Source organism: Lonchura striata, chromosome 2 (assembly GCF_050655825.1).
Source record: "Lonchura striata isolate lonStrDom1 chromosome 2, ASM5065582v1, whole genome shotgun sequence".
In the NCBI taxonomy this organism is placed as follows: Eukaryota; Metazoa; Chordata; class Aves; order Passeriformes; family Estrildidae; genus Lonchura; species Lonchura striata.
Window position 1 is genome coordinate 98,971,615 of NC_140704.1, and position 18,114 is coordinate 98,989,728.

The window sequence follows — 18,114 nt, forward strand, 5'->3', positions numbered from 1 at the left end:
TATAGTTGCATCATAAGATGATTGCAAGTCAGGAGATCAAAGTTAAGCCCTGTTATTGACTTTCTGTCCAATTTGGGCAAGTAGTCTCTTGTCAGTTACCTGCCTGCCTGCCTTTGGGAATTTAGACTCTTGTCTCTCTGTGACTCAGCTACTCACCTTTAAAATGGACACACTAGTTTCATGTTCTCCACTATTTTGATTATTTCCATTATTTTTCTGTTACGATGTGTGTGTTACTATTATGCTACATTTTCAGTTGACCTGGATTGCTAAGGCCACTGTTGAATTTGGTTCAGCACTCCTATGATTTCAACTGGAGAAGGTTCAGCATGAGCCTAAGTATGAAGAACACTAATTACCACCCAGGTTGTCTGAACTGGTGTGAAACCCTCACAACTGCACCCTTTAAGCCATGTGTGTTTCCACTTTGATTGATTTCCACTTTGTTTACAGAGGCAGCGCTGCTACTGTAAGGACAGCAGAGCCAGGGGCAGTGGTTTTATTTTAGCATGTTCCTGCCTGCAGTGTGGGTAACCAGATAATCTTCTCTGTTGCCCAATTTTTCATGCAGAATACACCTTCTGCCTGGAAGAGGTGCAACACTTCCTCCAGTTTCTGTGTCTACCTTGCAGAACAGAGTCAAATTACAGTAACATGAACACATCCCTCATGTAGAGGGCAATTCACAGCCATCACAGGTCACAGTGTTCCCCTCCTGTCTTCTACAATCTGTGTAAGTAGTAGTGGGTTACACCACACCCTGAACTTACTGCAGTTTCAACACACAAAACATACATGTGTTGCGTAGTGTGGGCTGCTCAGCATGCACCAACATGAAGGACCACAGGGGAAAACACCAAACATAATTCTGTAATATTATTATGTGCTATGGTTCATCAGTGGACTTTGAAAAACAGATTTTCACAAGTGATGTGAAGTTTATATGGGACTTAGGGTATGAATCAGATGTGCATTTAGACTAGACAATAGGAAAATTAGGCTAGAGGGGATCTCAAGGGATCATCTGGTTCATCTTGCTAATTTCTTTTGAGGTCTCTGTATAACTAAATTAGTCACAAACAGGGAATATGTTTGCTCCCAATATTACTAGAAGGAACTGTGTATGTGTGAGGGGAGAGTGGGAGGATCAACTTTCCTAAATAAAGTGCATAAGTCCACTGGATAATTTCCAAGGACTCATAACCCTTTTTGGATCACAGAGAAATTTCCCTGTAACACACTGGTCAATAGCTGCAATGTGTTCTAATCTCTAGTGACCCTCTCAGCAAGTGCTGCTTCATGCCAGTATTCAAATCTGGTCTCTCAGAGATCTTAGCAGATGAACTATTAGGAAAAAAAAATCACAAAAAAAAAAAAAAAAAATAAAAATCTGTTTCCTTGATCCTTGGACTTCTCTCCCACTCAAGAATAATGGAACCACTTTTATCTCAAATTATTAAAAATATTCATTTTGCCAGATACCAGTCCTGGAACATTTTACCCTCATAACTAAGGCATCTGGAAAGCTCTGAGCAACTTGAAACAGAGGATTAGAATGGAAATACTCAGCTGTATACTACATACATGGCTACCACTATTGCAGCTGCTTGTGTGGCTGGCTGAATCTTGCACTTAGTGCCTTTTCATTGGTTTCCCTGATATTCAGAGAAAGGAGATTTTAGAGGCCCTAGCTTTCTGGTTGTCATGTTGTGTGTTCATGACCTCCAAAACAGACATTACCTATTTATTGACATCCTACCAAGTAATCAAGCCTAAATAATCCTTGTCCAGGTGAATCAAGGATATGCCCTCATATTCACCAACTCACCAAAGCAAAGTGATTTAAGAGGTTTTCTGGTTTGATTTTAATAGAGGTGCATGGTGACTCTTTTCTCCTATAACTCTTCCCTGTTCCTACCCAGGTTTAACATGCATATGGGACTAGTAACTTTATGTGTAACTAAGGCTATTGACACAAGGATAGCAAGAGAGGAGGCAGCAGAACTTTGCACCGTGTGGTATTTATCCTGGCTTTTTCTCTTTTGATCAATGAAAAGAAAAAAAGTTTTCTATGCATAGAACACTCCCACCTACTCACCTATGTCTTCCCAGAATTTCATGCCACATTAATGTACCAGAGGTTGCTGTTATTCACAAAAAAACTGATGCCAGTTACAAATAGACAGCACTGCTCTCTCACACAAGATGTATGGCCAGGAATGGGCCAACTAGCCTGTGAGCAAAGAGAGAAGGGGAAATTCTTTTCATGGACTGAAGTGTTGCTGTCAGCCCACACTACTCAGAACACACACACACATGCAGGCATGCACACAAGCATCATCAGTGGAATGGCTAAATGGTGGCAGCCAACCTTCTCCCTCTGTGCAAAGAGCAGGATCCGACCTGTGAGGCATCCCAGCAGTTTGGCACTAATGGGGACTAAAGGGCACTTCTGTTCTCCCCTGCTTGGCGCAGCCATGTCCAAGCAAAGGTGTGAAATTTAGCAGGTGGGGTACATGGCTGCAAGCACACAATATTTATCATGTTACAAGTTGCCTATTTTTTTTTTTTTCCTGGGGAAAAATATTGTCACTTTTTGTTTCATCAATTTAATTAGATACAATTTGTCTCAGCTTTTCTCTGCAGTATTTGTTTACTTTCTCATCAGGACCGACACAGGCCAATTAGTGTAGTGTAATTGTTTAACCCAGTCAGCGCGCTGCACTGGATAGAGGAGCGTGCTGGCTGCGAGGGAGGCAGGGATGAAGGAGCAGTGGCCGGCTGCAGTGTGGCGCGAGGGCCTTCAGGAATCGCTGACACGACACCGTCCCCTGGAAGCGCAAGTTGCTCTGACATCCCAGCAGCCCGGATTCCTTGTTCTCTGTCACTGCTATCACGGTACGATCAATTCCCAGAGCTAATTCTTCAACCACACTGTGCCCAAAGCACTGCACGGCATTATCTCTTTCCTAGGATGCCCCCTGAAAGCAAAATCTACTGCAACCATAGAAACCAGAGGACTTAAGTGATGTGTCATGTACATGTGCTGTCTCTGTTTTCAGTACCTTCGCCAAGAATACAATGTGAGAGCCAGTAAGAAGGTTGATTTAATTCCTTCATTCAATACCTCTGGAAAAATGGACAGATATTAGCCACAAAATAACTGACATATGCTTGCTTTTCTCTCTGAACTTATGCACGGATGCCAGAGGAATAGGGCTGCTACTGCCACAAGCAGGGAAAAGGTGGGAAAAGGGTTTGGTGGGGCTGCTTCACTGGAGAGCCCAATGCTGAATGTGGCTTTTGCAGGGAGGGTGATAAGTGGGAGAAAAGGCAATAAGGGAGGTCCATATGACAAAATATTTAAAGTTGTTTTGGCTCTCTTGATCAGCCTAAGCGTTGATCAAACACAGTTGTGCCATGCCATGGAAGTAGTTTTGCATATATTGCAAAAGCTATTGATATTTTTTTCCCCTGCTTTACTGTGAAGAGTACATGGGGGAGGGAAGAAAAGACTATTGAGGTGGCCATTGCGAAAATACACAAGCCTTGTTTGCCAGAGCTACCACAGAAAAGAAAGAAAGGAAAAAAGGCATCTTAAAATGAAATGGTAATTGAGGAGAGGAAGAAAATACCTTTCTTTTTTTTTCCTTTTCCTTTTCTTTCGTTCTTCTTTTAAATCAGACCAATGTTGTGATTAACTTGCATTCTGCAGCACAGTTGATGTGACAGTCAACCAAATTAATCCCATTATGCAAAATCCAGTTCACAAGTGGTTTTTCTTTTTCTGTTTTTTTTTTTTTTTTTGCAAAATTATGTCAATTTTCCCATAAATTGGAGAGACCATGTCAGTTTTCTCTATTGTACATAGACACTACACAGTGCTGTATGTCTATATTCCTTTAATGCAGTAAGATACAAATTTTATCTCAGTGGCACAAATTAAGATTCATAACTTTAATGCTGATGTTTCTGTTTACATGAGGCTTGTAGGAAAATTTCCATTAGTTTTGGCATTCATTTTCATTCTTGCATTTCATAACAGACCAACTATTAAAAAACAAGAGGATGAAGAGCTTTAAAAAATAAACAACCAGCAACCTGAAGTAAAAATGCCTAATTATTTTGATAACAGAGGCATGATTTTTTTTTTTTCCTCTCCCACTTCTTTTTTTCCCCCTTCTTCCCTTTTAAAGGAATTTGCCGCCCGTGGTAAACAAGCCTCCTCAAGGCTCCCCATGGTGTGCGTGGTGTCTGGCGGCTGGAGCAGGAGACATTTCCACAACTGCTACCCTTTCAGCTGACTGTGGCCATGCAGTAGGTGGCCAAATCTGCTTGGCTTTCACTGAGATCTGTGAATTCCCTGCATCCAACCAACTTGTCAAATTAAAACCTTTCCTGCTCTGTGCTGAAGAACAGACGTGCGATGGAAGCTTCTTGCACTCTAGCCCTTTGTCACCAGCACGCTGAGCTCCCAACATCTGCTCGCTGGACTCGGCTTTTGCACCTTGTTCATTTATAATGCAGCAAACCTCAGCTTCCATAGCATAGGACTTAATGTGCCCCCAGTTTAAAAAAAAGAAATTCAGAAAAAGGAACATCCGGAGAGGAAGAGAAGAGAAATTGAGGCTCTAATATACACATTCCTCACTGATTTGGAAATAAACATATTTTTAAGTGAGAAGTATGTTGGATTGTACTTTTTTATCCCGGTAATGCTTTCTTGTACAGTGAATTGTTGACTTTTTTCCCATGCTTTAGATTTATTAGACATGTGTCAAGTTGTCAGCCTCCTACCGCTTGCATTTGTGTCCACCTTGCAAACAGCAGGGAAAAATATTTTTTTCCCTTCTCTCTCTCTTTCTCTCTCTCCTATGAATGTTCACTTCTTGGCAGCTCTGAAACAAATTTTGAACAGTTGCTGTTCCTATTGATAGCAGTAGTTTGATGTTAGAAAAAGGGGGTTTATTTTCCCCAAGTTTCTGACATATACTGGCATATCATCTCACATCCTACCCTGATGCATCAAAACTAAAGCAAACCAAACCAAGGGAAAAAAAAAAAAGGCAGAAAGAGGGGGAGGGCATAAACCAGCATGTTCACACAGCTCCTGAGCCACTGAAGAACACCGCCCATCTGTTCACCATTTCAGTCCCTTTGTTCTATCTTTATTATATGTATTCCTCAATAAAATGAACTCCTGCTACTTTGACGACATTTCAACACATGCCTCTTAGTCTGCGTTTGAACTGCCTGTGAGGATCTCCTCACTCCCCTCCTCTCACTTGCCATCAGCAGCTGAGCCAAGGAGATACCTGCCAGACAAGCCAAGCCGGGGGAAGGAAGCCTCCAAGGCAGTGAACAACTCCCCGTGGTGCAACCAGAATTCCCAGGAAATAGTTCCAGGTGGGGAATCCTGTGGAGACAGCCCCACATACTGAGAACGACACACCGTGTATTATGTGTCTGCTGCCATCAGAATTACATTGATGGCAAGGTGCCCCTGTCAGGGACAGAGCTCTCTTTCAACCCTACAGAATGAGTGCTTAGATTTTACATTTTAAAGGCAGCTACAGATGCTCGCTCTTGCACACCAAAATGCTTGTATCTAACTTTCAAATGGCTAAATTTTACCCACAACTACCCCTAGCTTTTAGCACTTTCCTTTCTTTTCTGACTTTTCTCCTTCTGTTGCAGCTATGAAATTTCCCAAATATTAAAATTTCCTGCAGAAGAACAGGTCTGAGATCTTAGCTCCCCATCTGGTTATTTGGTTACCACCCTCTCTTGCCATGCAGCTGCGTTCCTCAAAACAGATCATCTTATGACAGAGGATCTGCAATGGAGTGGAAATGTCATTTTTGCAGGTTACTGCCTCCCAGGTGTCTCTTGTTGAGGAGAAACTGAAAGTGGAGGAAATGGGGCACCCCAATACACTTTGGTTTTGTCGTTCAAGTAATTATCAGAAAATCCAGGCCTCAGTGGCTTAACTGCAGAATGTTTGTCACTAGGTCAGCCAAGAGGGGCTACTGCCAGAAGAAAACACTCCAAACTGCCTTATCAGTTTGTTTTCCAGCAGCCTCTCACACTATTCCAGTGGCACCTTATCCAGCAGTGCCAGGTACCCTCTCAACCCCAGGGACACCAGTGCCATGGTGTACGACTAAGCCATCTCTGTTCCCATCCAGATTTTCTTGCCTGTGAGCAAACAAGCACTTAAGGAAACTTTGTACCATGTATGTCCCCAGAGCAAATGGAAATTGCTCCTATCCAAACACTCTTCCACACCTGGCATTTCATTACACTGCAGAAATGTAGCTCCAGAGGCACGGGTAGCACTTCCCTTCCATCCAGAAGCACTTTGCACCCTCTGCCTAATGTCTTACAGCAGTAGCAGCTGTCTGGGGGTAGAGAGGACATGCCCATTTGTTTAGCTACAATTAACATTCATCTGCTGTAATGATTCATCGGGTGATAAAGCAGTGATGAAATGTAACTTTCAGGCTCATCAGAATGCATCACCTTCTATGTGGCAAGTCAGAAATTCCTGCCACAAGAGAATCCGAGACTGGTGGCGTTTTCCATCCCTAGAGGCACATTCCTCCTCTTCCCAAATGCAAAAGCCTGGAAATGCCATTGCTGTGCTGACAGAAGGATTCATGCAGCATCTCTGTTTTCACTGCAGCTGAATTCACTCCTGCTGTAGGTTCAGCCTGTGTGGAATATTATGAACATCTCCACATGTACATTACACCCCAACTCATTGGCTGCTATTTGCTCTGGAGACTAAACATTCGATCTGCCAGCAATCACATTATCGTGCCAGCCAAAATGCAAACCTGAACCATATGGGCAGAAGAGGGACCCATTGCTTCCACACTGCTGTCTCTATTCTCATCCCTCCAGTTCCCTGATGTTGAAACAGACCATCTATTTCCTCTGAATATTATGAAGAAGAGTGAAAAAGGAACTAGTTGAGAAAATTACTTTGTTTATTAAAAAATAAAAAGATTTTCTCTATGAAAAGTGTTTACCTACTGTTTACTCACCAAACATAAGGTTTTGTGCACAGGCACAAAAAAATGCAATGAAATAAATACAAGACATTTAGAAATCTGTGCTGTGGATTTTGCCAAAAATGGAGCAGCAGAAGCTCACCCTGCCAGAGGGAATGACTGACTGGCTGAGGATGCATCCCGTCAGAGCAAGCTGAGTTTAGGGCAAGTAACAGGGCAGACAAAGGGAAAGGTAAAATATCTGTCACAGAGGAGAAAATGCAGTTTCATTAAGCTGGAGCTCATATCACTTTAAATTCGCAGCTGGACTTTCAAAGTCAGCCTCTGCAGCTCCTGGTGCACTTCTGCATGCGCTGCTTGAAATCCCGAGGTGCAGAAGGTAGCACAGAACCCAGCCCTGGCTTCTGTCGTGTCCTGTTTATTTCCATAAGTAGTGTTCATAGGTAGCTGGAATAAGTACTGTGCCCTGGCACGCTGGGCCATGCTTTGCTGTAGCACAGGGCATACCAGCTGCTAGGGAAATACTGGGGAAAATGGAGACCTGCTGCCAAATGGGATGGGGCCCATGTAACAAAGAACACTGAAAAGGCCAAGGTAATCAATGCCTTCTTCACATCAGGTTTGTTTTTTTTTTTTTACCTTGGAAGGTCTGGAACAAGGAATTTTAGTGTAGCTTAGGAACTACTTGGTGTAGTTTAGGGAACATTTAAAGAAACTGGTCAGACACAATTCTATTGGTCCTTATAAGATGCACTAAAGGGTTGTTGGATGTCTTTGTGAGGTTGCTCTTAATTATCTCAGAAAATTTGTGATCAAGGTGGGGAGTTCCTGTGCACTGGAAGACAGCAAACACCACTCCTATCTTCAAGAAGGGCAAGAAGAATCCAAGCAGCTACAAGCCTTACCTTGATCCCTGGAAAGGTGATGCAGTAGCTAACCCTGAAAACTGTTTCCAGACACTTGAAAGATAGGTGATAAGCAGCAGTCAGCACAGATTTATCAAAGGGAAATTGTGTCTGACCAACCTGATGGCCTTCCATGATGAGATGGAAAGCTTGGTGGATGAGGGGACAGCCATGGATGTGGTCTATCTTAGTAAGACTTTTGACATTGTCTCTTTTCAACATCTTCACAGACAACCTGGTGATGTATGGGTTAAATATATGAGACAGTGAGGTGATTTGAAAGCTGGCTGAAGCTCTAGGCTCAAAAGAGATGTGATCAGCAGCTTGAAGTCAGTCACTAGTTGCTAGCCAACTCCAGTGCTAATACTGGGACCAGCATCATGTAACCCTCTCATTGATGACTCTGACAACACATTCAGCAAATTCACAGGTGGCACATAACTGGGAGATCTGGTTGGCAGACTGGATGGTTGTGCTGCTGTTCAGGGCTGGCCTACAGCAACCCTTGACAGGCTGTAGAAATGAGCCAATGGGAAACCCGTGAAGTTCAACCAAGGGAATAACAGAATCATCCCATGCACTAGGACACCTTGGGGATTGACCATCTAAGAAAGCAGCTTGGCAGAAAAGATCCATGGGGCCCTGGTGAACAAATTGACCATGAGCCAGCAATGCAGCCTTGCAGCAAAGAAGGCCAGCAGCATCTTTGAATGCATCAAGAAGAGCTCAGCCAGCAGGTTCTACTTCCCCTCTACTGAGTGCTAGTGAGAAGATATCATCTGGAGCTCTGTGTCCAGTCCTGGCCTCCCCAGTGCAAGAGACGCAAGGACATATGGGAGTTTAAGTGCAGTGAAGGGTCACTAAGGTAAATTAAGGGTCAAAGCATTTGGCACATGAATAGAGGCTAAGACAGGTGGTCCTTTTCAGCCCAGAGAACAAGAGGCTTGGGGGAGTCATCAATGTGTACAAATGTTCAGTACTGGAATTAAAGCAGAAAGAGCTAGGTTCTTCTCAGTGGTGTCCAGTGATTGGATAAAAGGCAATGGGACAAACTGAAATATTTATTAGGAAATTCCACCTAAATATAAGAAAAATCTATTTTTTTCCTGTGACAACAATCAAACACTGGCACTTGTTGCCAAGAGAACTTGTCAAGTCTGCATCCTTGGAGATATTCAAAACTCAAGTGGACATGACCCTGAGTAGCTGACCCCAACTGAGCAAGGGCTTAGAACACGTGATCTCGAGAAATGATTTCCAACCTAAGCTGTTCTGTGATCTTCTCAACTTGCAGCTTTTCAGGAGCACAGAAAATCCAAATCTACAAGATACATGATTGATCCAGGCCAGCATCTCATAGTGACTCTTTTTGGTTCTCCAAAAGCTTAATATTCAGCATAAATGCAGAACTGAGGACAGCACTGGTAATATCCAGGCTTTTAGGTCTTCACAAATCTTCAGAGAAGTCAAACCTTAAAACCCGACAAGTATCTGGGCCTTGGAGTGTGGCCAATACTTCGTCATGGTTTGATAATGTACATTGACTTCCTTAAGCTTTGAATCAGGGAGTCTCTTAATGATCATTTCCTCGGGGGTGGGGTGGGAGGGGGAACACTGGAGGCGAGGTGCAATCTTTCTGTTTAAAACAGGTAAAAATTAATGCCAATCATGTAATACAGATATATGCAAGCACAGAGAGACAAGTTCTTTCTCTGAATACAGAGCTTAAATTACTTGTTGCAGTATTATAAAAACAAGTGAGACATATCTCAGACTCAGGAGATATTCTTGAAACCAGGCAAAATTATTTTTTTTTCTATATTCTCTGCCAGATATTGCACAGTTGCATGGCTATATGCAGATGGAAGACAATGTGCACCTTGTCTTGCTAGCAGTAGATTCCACACTGGCTTTAAAGGAATAAATCAAATCAATTAATTTAAAAAATGGATTTTCTGTTTACAAAACAAGCATTTAAAAATATTTCACTCCCAGCTCAGCAGAAAGAAAGGCCTTTTAATATAGGTGAATCTGATAAATGCTTCTATACACAAATAGGCATGATTTTAGTCAGTTGGATTTTATTTGCTTGTTTTTTATTTAAATCAGTAGAAGTTTTTTCTATGGTGCATTTTAGACAAATACATAAGATTTTAAGAGAAATTAGAAGACAAACAACACTTCTCCCTCTTTTTTCTACATGTAATGATGTATTTTGAAGCTCTGGTGAGCAGGAAATGGGATTCCAGCTGGTGCCAGCTGCCACCAAGGTTCTGTACAGAAATGCTGTTCAGCACCTGCAGAGCCTTAATCCTAACTCAGGAGACCCCAGAATAATAATAATAATAATAATAATAATAATAATAATAATAATAATAATTATTATTATTATTATTATTATTATTATCATTATTATTAATATTAATATTAATTCTACTACTACTACTACTACTACTACTACTACTACTACTACTACTAATAATAATAATAATAATAATAATAATAATAATTTGTCTCCTTATTGGTGGCCGCAAAATTTTCAACATTATTTACAGCATGTATTGCTCCCTGATGGGAAAAAAGTAATAACCTTTTGTGGTTGGGATGTCATAAAATGTCCAGGACTTTGGACTGGTGGAACACTGACATAAGTCCAGACTTTTAAAACTGACTAAGTGATACTAAGAATAATGTAGCAATGAGGGCCAAGATGGATGTTGTCCCAGAGGTAGGCTGATGCAACAATATTAAATCCCAGAACAAATCCAGAGTTGAGGACTTCTGAAGATGAGCTATGGGTACGGACTGATAAAATGATGGTCAATTTGCAAAGCAGTTTTCTAGAAACAGCCAAGCAGATCCATGCGGCTTTGAATTCAAATCAGCCTAAAAGCCTGAGGGACAGGTTAAGAATAAGATTTGATCAGATATCCTTTCTCATGAAAAAAATAAAAGAAGCTAAAATCTGAGGTCCATGGCTTGGATCTTTCTACTATTTTAATTAAAACTAATCGGTTTGCAACCTCCTACATGCTTATTTCATTGCCAGGATCTGACTGGGAGCATTAGACTAAGTGAATCAGACTGCTTGGTGATTATCCAGCTGGAATATTGTATTTCTCTCTTGTTGCCATCTCTGTAGTTTAGTGGTCTTAAGACGATGCATGTGGTCCCTCTTAGGATCCACAGAAAGGACATTTTTAGAACGAGGCAGTTGGAGGTAGGGGTGAGAGAGGAGTAGATGATACTCTTGAAATCCTATTTCTCTGCAGCAGTGGTCCAAAAGAGTTCATAAAGCAAGTAATCACTCCTCCAGCTAAACAAATTTCTAGCATTTGATTGATGCTCAGATTCACAGAGCTGAGAAAGACAAGTAAACAAGTCAATTCCCTGACTCATCATATGATGTCTCTGAGTATCACATAAAATGCTAATGATTAAGTTAATTTAGTAAATATAATCAAGAAGTCCATTTTTATCTATTACTAACAATTCTATTATTTATTAGCTTTTTACTTTTCACAGTTATGAGACATTGCCCTTAGTTGTTTTTTAAAAAAAATGTTAACTAGAACAAGGGTTAAGAAAAGGCAAAGCAAAGGACCACCCATGATAAAAGGCTTTGAAGATTTCCTCCAGATGAATTCTAGCAACTAAGAAAACTTCTGACAGTTTCTAATTTAGACAGTCATTTGTGAGAAATGAAAAAACACCTGGTGAACAAAGTTAACTGGCTGAATGACTGTTCAGAAGGAAAAAAAAAACATAACAAAACTTACAAAAAAAAGCAGCCCACAAAAATTTGCTTACCCCAGATTTTGCCTCTGTTTCAATTTCGTTGTCCAAAAGGAAGGAGAGAAGCACTTATTTTCAGGCCAGATAAACAGCACTCTGAGAGCCCTCTGCTGTGATTGAGATATTCTCACTTGCTTTCCACTACATGCTTAAACACTGTTTCAGCAAATATTCCAGACAATTGCATAACTTCTTAGACTGTTAAAAAAAAACAAACCAAAAACCTAAGAGCAAAAGCTATGTGAGCATAGTCAAAATAAATTAACTTACCGATTATTCAATTAATATCATATTACTTTAATTAATTAGCATTCTTCTGTGGGAAGGAGAGACAGCCTCCCTGATTAAACGCCTTTATACTGCACAGAAAATGTATAGGCATGTCACTGCTCACAATCCTCTTCAATCTGGGACCTAATAAAATTCCTTCATTGTTTTGTAGCCCTTTGAATTAGGCTGGGAATATCCACTCATGGACATTTGCGGCAACACAGAGATGTCTGGACGACATCTGAAAATCTCAGATTGCTGGAGAATACAGCCCCCGTCTGTCTGAGGGATCATTTAGGTGGAAGTAGCTAGATAAAAAGAATGTTGCTGACCATTTATAAATGTGGGAGATGAATTTACACAGAGTTCATATCAACTTTATTGTTTGGATTTTTCCTTTCTCAATAGACAGATTCAAATGTAAGTATTGCTTGACTTGAAACAGGAAACTCAGTAAACACATCCCTCAAAATTTTCATTCTTAATGTATCGGTAACATTTCAGTTCATTACAGTGTTATTAGTCAGTCTTCATAAAAGAGCTATGCATCTTTATTAAAAATGGAAGTTCACATCATTTTATGTTCCCATAAAAATGGGTGGTGGTAGCTTTGATTAATTTCTTCACGTACAATGAACTTTACAGCAAATTGGACAGTGTAATTCAATTCCTATTTCTGTGGATTTTTTTTTTTTTGTTGGTGGAAAATTGATATAATTCATATGTAATCGTATTGCCTTTGCAAGAGATATTTAAGAAATAATATCCTGAGGTAATGATTGCATGGCTTAATTATTAATACCATACTTTCAGGCACGACAGTGTGCACTCCTTTTATCAAGCTTGGCTTCTATCAAAAAAAATATTTCCTCTAACTATAGTTTGTTACTTGCTGTAAGGTGTTTCTGAATTTTACACATACACACATGTAGGTGTGCATGGAGTCAGAATACCTGATATTGGTGTGCTTCTCTTCAAAGGAAGTTTCAATTTGGGAAAGGGTGGATCACTAAAAGATAAAAAGAAGGCCAACTCAGTAGCAGAGAGCAGAATTATATGCACAAATTTCAAATAATATGGGAAGGCAAATTTGAAACTGTGTTTGTTGGGAATGGTGATTTTCTGGGTGAGGATAATTACTGAATCTCTGAGGTAGTTTAACTAGCCACAAATGGACCATGTTAGGAAATCCAAGGGGACAGTCCAACATCACCAGGAGGTATAGTGTTCTCTTCTGTTATATGAAGGTCTGGTCAGGTCTTTCTAATAATCAGATTATCCAAGTGTGCTGGGTAATCTTTAGAGATATAGGGAGCTGACTATTTCTGTATTTACAGTTCTGCCTTGAGGGATGGAAGAAAACTCTTAATCTACTCAGAGACAATATAATATATCATTATTTCTCTGTTGTTTTGTGTTTAAGCCTCTGCTGGCATTGAAAATTGCATTCCTTTTATGTTTCTTTAATCACTTCATGAGACCAATGCACTGAAATGAGGGAATGTTTAAACTGTACCAGCCACACATGCAATGTCTGCTCACAGGTGATGTTTGTAAGGGATGCTTTGCTATTATCCTGCTTTGTCTTCATTCCAAGGCAAACCCCTCCAGACAAGCCTCCCTTGAAAAACTATGGACCATAGCTACTTTTTTTTACTGAAGAGAAAGGCCTTCCCAGCATAATTAGATAATGTTTTGGTGGTGTTAACCACCACAGCTGGACCCATTCTGCACTTAGACCACGGAAAATCCAATGAACACATTTACTGAAATTCAAATCAAAGAAAGAAGCACCTATACAGAGTACGAGCAAACATACTTTGTGAAATGAGTTAATGTGACAGCCTCTGACTGCACAGACCCTTTTTTAATGGATATGATTTCAGGACATTTCCCTTACTTGTCTTTTCATCATCCAGTAAAATATTTGGGTGAAGAGGCAGTCCCACAGTGTTCTGGGTATTGGTGGTGAACCTACAGAAAGAAACAAAAATTGTGAGGAAACTCTGTCTTACCCAGACTGAAAATGCTCTGTTAGAATGATGATCTTAAAAGAACACCCATCATCCTTACTATCAAAACTAAATGGAGAAAAAACCCCATAATTTCAGACAGACAGACACTAAATCATGCTCTTGTTACAGATCACTATTGACAACTGTAAATGGACCTAAAAAACAATTAGAAAGTAAGATGTTGCTTGGAGGACAAATATTTTCAGTTCTGTGTGTGTCAGAAGTCTAATCCTTGGGAGTCCTGATTTCTAAGTAATCTTACAGGGGTGGGCTTAGGCAGAATAGCTCACAGTGGAAGGGTTGTTTCCAGCCTTCATCCCCCTAGGAGCGACATGCTGGCTAACCACACTCAGATAAACAAGGTAGAAGGGAATGAGAATTTTTATGCCCTGGACCTCCCAGCAGGCCAGTCCTGTATGAGTAACTTTAATTTCAAATGTTGGACATTTGCGGATCCTCTTCTCAGCAGCAATGGTCTGCGTTTCTAAATAGCACAGAGATTAATGCAGATGCAAAGAGATCTTCCATCAGTCCCTTTGTTTCACCTGGTCTTCAGCTCACAGTTAAGGAGCTTATTGAGCTAACTAGAAAGCACTTATGAATAAATGATACAATTCAAAGAGATGCATTTATCATATTCATAGTAGTTTATCTTATATATTTATTTCGTATTCTACCTGATTGCATTTTGAATGTATATAAGTTTCTGTGTTCAGATATAAGAAGTAGAAAACTACAAAATTGTGACTATGCTAGAACTAAGAAAGAAAGAAATATATATGCTCACCTTCAAAGTATCACTTTGGTACATTTTACTGTTACATTTTGTTCTTCTGAGAAAGACTGTAAGTAGCAAAATGCCAAGCAATGTCCAGAATATCATATTTAAAGAAAACACAACCATTTCTATTGTGCATACTGGAACTTGGCAGTTTGAGGAAATCTTTTATTATTTCAAGATACCAGTTCTCAGTTTCAGTTCAAAAGGGATTTTTTTTTTTTTTTTTTTTTTTTTTGCTGGCATAATATTCAAAATATTGAAAGTAATAGTATTCAAAGTCTTTATTGTCCATATGACATCCTAAACAGCTCACTTGCTCTTCCTAGAGACTTCCTGATGATTTTAAAGCAAAAATCTTTCAGCCTGAGTCCGGGGACAACTGGGGCTTGTGAACTACTTCCAAAGAGACTTCAGGAGGTATGGAAGAAAAGCTAACCAGGTGTAGACAGACTTAAATTCACTCTACAGCTTCCAAACTCTACTGAGTATTTGAAGGAGGTTGAAACTCACAACTAGTTCAGGTGTTTAAGTATAATTAAGGCCTCCTTTTTTCTTTCCCTACATCAGTGTAAGCTAAAAATAGTTCACTTTAAGCCACTTGGTGTTGTCACTTTGTGGTGCAACATGTTAGTTGCAGCATCACACACCTGCTAACAAATCACAGATAAGGCTCCTCACACCAGAGTAGACTATTAGTCTGCAGCTGGATATTGGCCAATGCTTGTTGTGTTAGGGGAAAACTGCTGTTTGTTCAATGCTGCACAGAGGAAGACACTCCTTCCAGTTACCTGGGGTAATCCTCTTATGTCAGAGACAGAATAAATTATTATTTTTGGTAACTGTTGTCCATATGTCCTAACTCTTTCACTCATTATGGCCCTGAATCAGCAAGGTACTTAAGCACACAAACAGCCCACACTGCTGTGGGGTTCCTAATGTTATCCATGTGTGAAGTCTTTCAAGAATCAGTTTCTGAGTTGCTTTTAAATGCAGTTATAAAGGTGTTAGTGGAAATGCCCACACAGCAGCTCAGTGTCACTATTACAATGTGAGCCACACAGTGCAATGAAAGCACATGCCAACTTTGTTCTTGATGTGTGCTATATTGTAATCAACCAAGATCTGACAAAACAAGGTTGTACTGACCATTTTACCTGTGGGTGATGCATCTCAACAAATTAAATCATTTGAGTTCCCTGAGATCATTCCACTAATGACAGTGATGGTAAAAGCCTGTATATTTAAAATAAAAAAAATGCTTTTATGGTCACAGCAGAGCTCTGATCCTGGATTTGGTACATTACAATAACCAAATCAACTGGCAAAAACATCATTACACCAGATCAGGAGGAGCTAAGTTCAGAGACTGTTTAGGCAGCAAGTGTCTCCCTTGTGAGAACTATACAAGGGAGACCTCTTTAAAACACGGCCCCCTAAGCCAGCTGCCTAATAAGACAAAAGGCAAATAAGTATGATTCACATCGAAACAGGTACAGAACAGAGACAGATGAACTGGGAAAACCAGGTAAAGCATAAGAAGAAATCTTTAACTTGTACACAATGTACTGCTTCACTTTGCTAGGAGGCAAAAAATGAGCATCTGTGGGAACTTCTTTGTTATTAGCACTGTTTCAGAAGCCATTTTCTGAGTCCAGCTGTAAATTGGATATAAGCACTTGCCAAATGCAAGGGGAGTGGTTTCCACTTTGGTCTTTGTGTTTATTGTTTCTGCACTGGCAACAGAATTGAATTCATAGCAGCAGCAAAACAAAGACAGCTCTGAGTTATACTGTAATTCACTGCTGGAGATTTATGAATATTATTTTCCCGTAAAACCCAGCATTTTTCGCTTTACTACTTGTAACCTGTAAGTGGCATAAAACTGTGTACCTAACAGGATTTCCTATTGCAGTGAGAGCCAAACACCAGTGTAAGAACTGCACTACATGCACATGTGGTTATAGACTATGCATAAATTGTGCCTTTATGTTTAACTTGTCTAATCAGCTCACCATATCAAAACTTAATAAGTAGCTGCTTCTCATTTAAAGGTCTAGTAAAACTTCAATTACTATGGCTGTAAGATGCCTTGTTTCGAAAAGAGCATTAAATAGTTTTATAGATACGGTTAGAAGATCTTGTGTAGTTGTTTTTATGAAAGTGAATGAGTTCATTAATAATGTGAGTCAGAGACAGAAATACAAGTTGGGAGTGGGTGAAGTATCCTGCTTTTGCATCCCTTCCTCACAGGCTATCCTTGAAGAATAAGTCACTTCTGCCTCCATACTGATGACCAGGCATGGCTAGACCCCAATAACACACTACACCCAGAGGTGATGCTTTGTAAGCCACCCTTCCTCTCAGGGACAGCACTAAAGGGCCTGATTATAATTTCTACCTGTTTTTTCACCACAAAAAAATAAATTGTCTCTGGTGCAGTTACTCTGGACTTAATTCAAAACCAGGACCTGAAGCCTCTTTCATATGTGAGAATATACTAAGAAAAGGGAAAAAAAAAGACTTATTATACTCAAGAGTATATGAGAGCAATGAGGATCCCATCCTCTCATCCTCTGTGCTGAGGGATTGGCATTGCTCATCAGCCACGGTAACTGCAAGCAAGGCACATGATTTGGCAATGAGATTATCAGGGGACACGGAGCAGAGCTTCTCACTGCTCCACCATACAGCTGTCTCTGTAGGTGCCTGGGATCTTCCCACCAGTTTCAATGGATCCTGGTCCTGATCCCAGGGACACCAATCTTTCTTTTCTTTCCCTACAATTTGGCAAATGGGTACCCTATCTAATCAGGATTCAAGCTTCCATTTCACGTTCTCTTCCAGAAACCAGAAAATACTACAGGGAACTTGAAGGTAACACAGAGCCCAGAGCAGAAAATTTTTTGCCTATAGTATGCACCAAAAGGAAAACATCACTTTAGATGCAGGCATTCTAAGTTAGATTTCTCTGTATCTCTACAAACACTGTTGGCCAAAACTGTACTTTTCTTTTTTTTTTTTTTTCAAATGTATTTTTTGAAAAAGGAAATCTCAGATTTACTGTAAATGCAGATGAGGAAGGCAAGAGCAGATGGGCAACGTTTAAGTTACAAACCTAAGGGAAGATTTTTCATAAAAATCTCTTCAACTGCAGCTCTTAAAATAAAGAAAGATTTTCTGTTTTCCACAGTGACTCACTAAACCTTTATTTAGACAGTTGGTAAAAACACCACATCACATAATTCACTGTTTCTTTTTTTTTTTAACTTCCCCCCCGCTTTTTGCTCAGCTGCACTTTTAGAATGATGATGGTTTTTTCCTTTTAAAAGGAG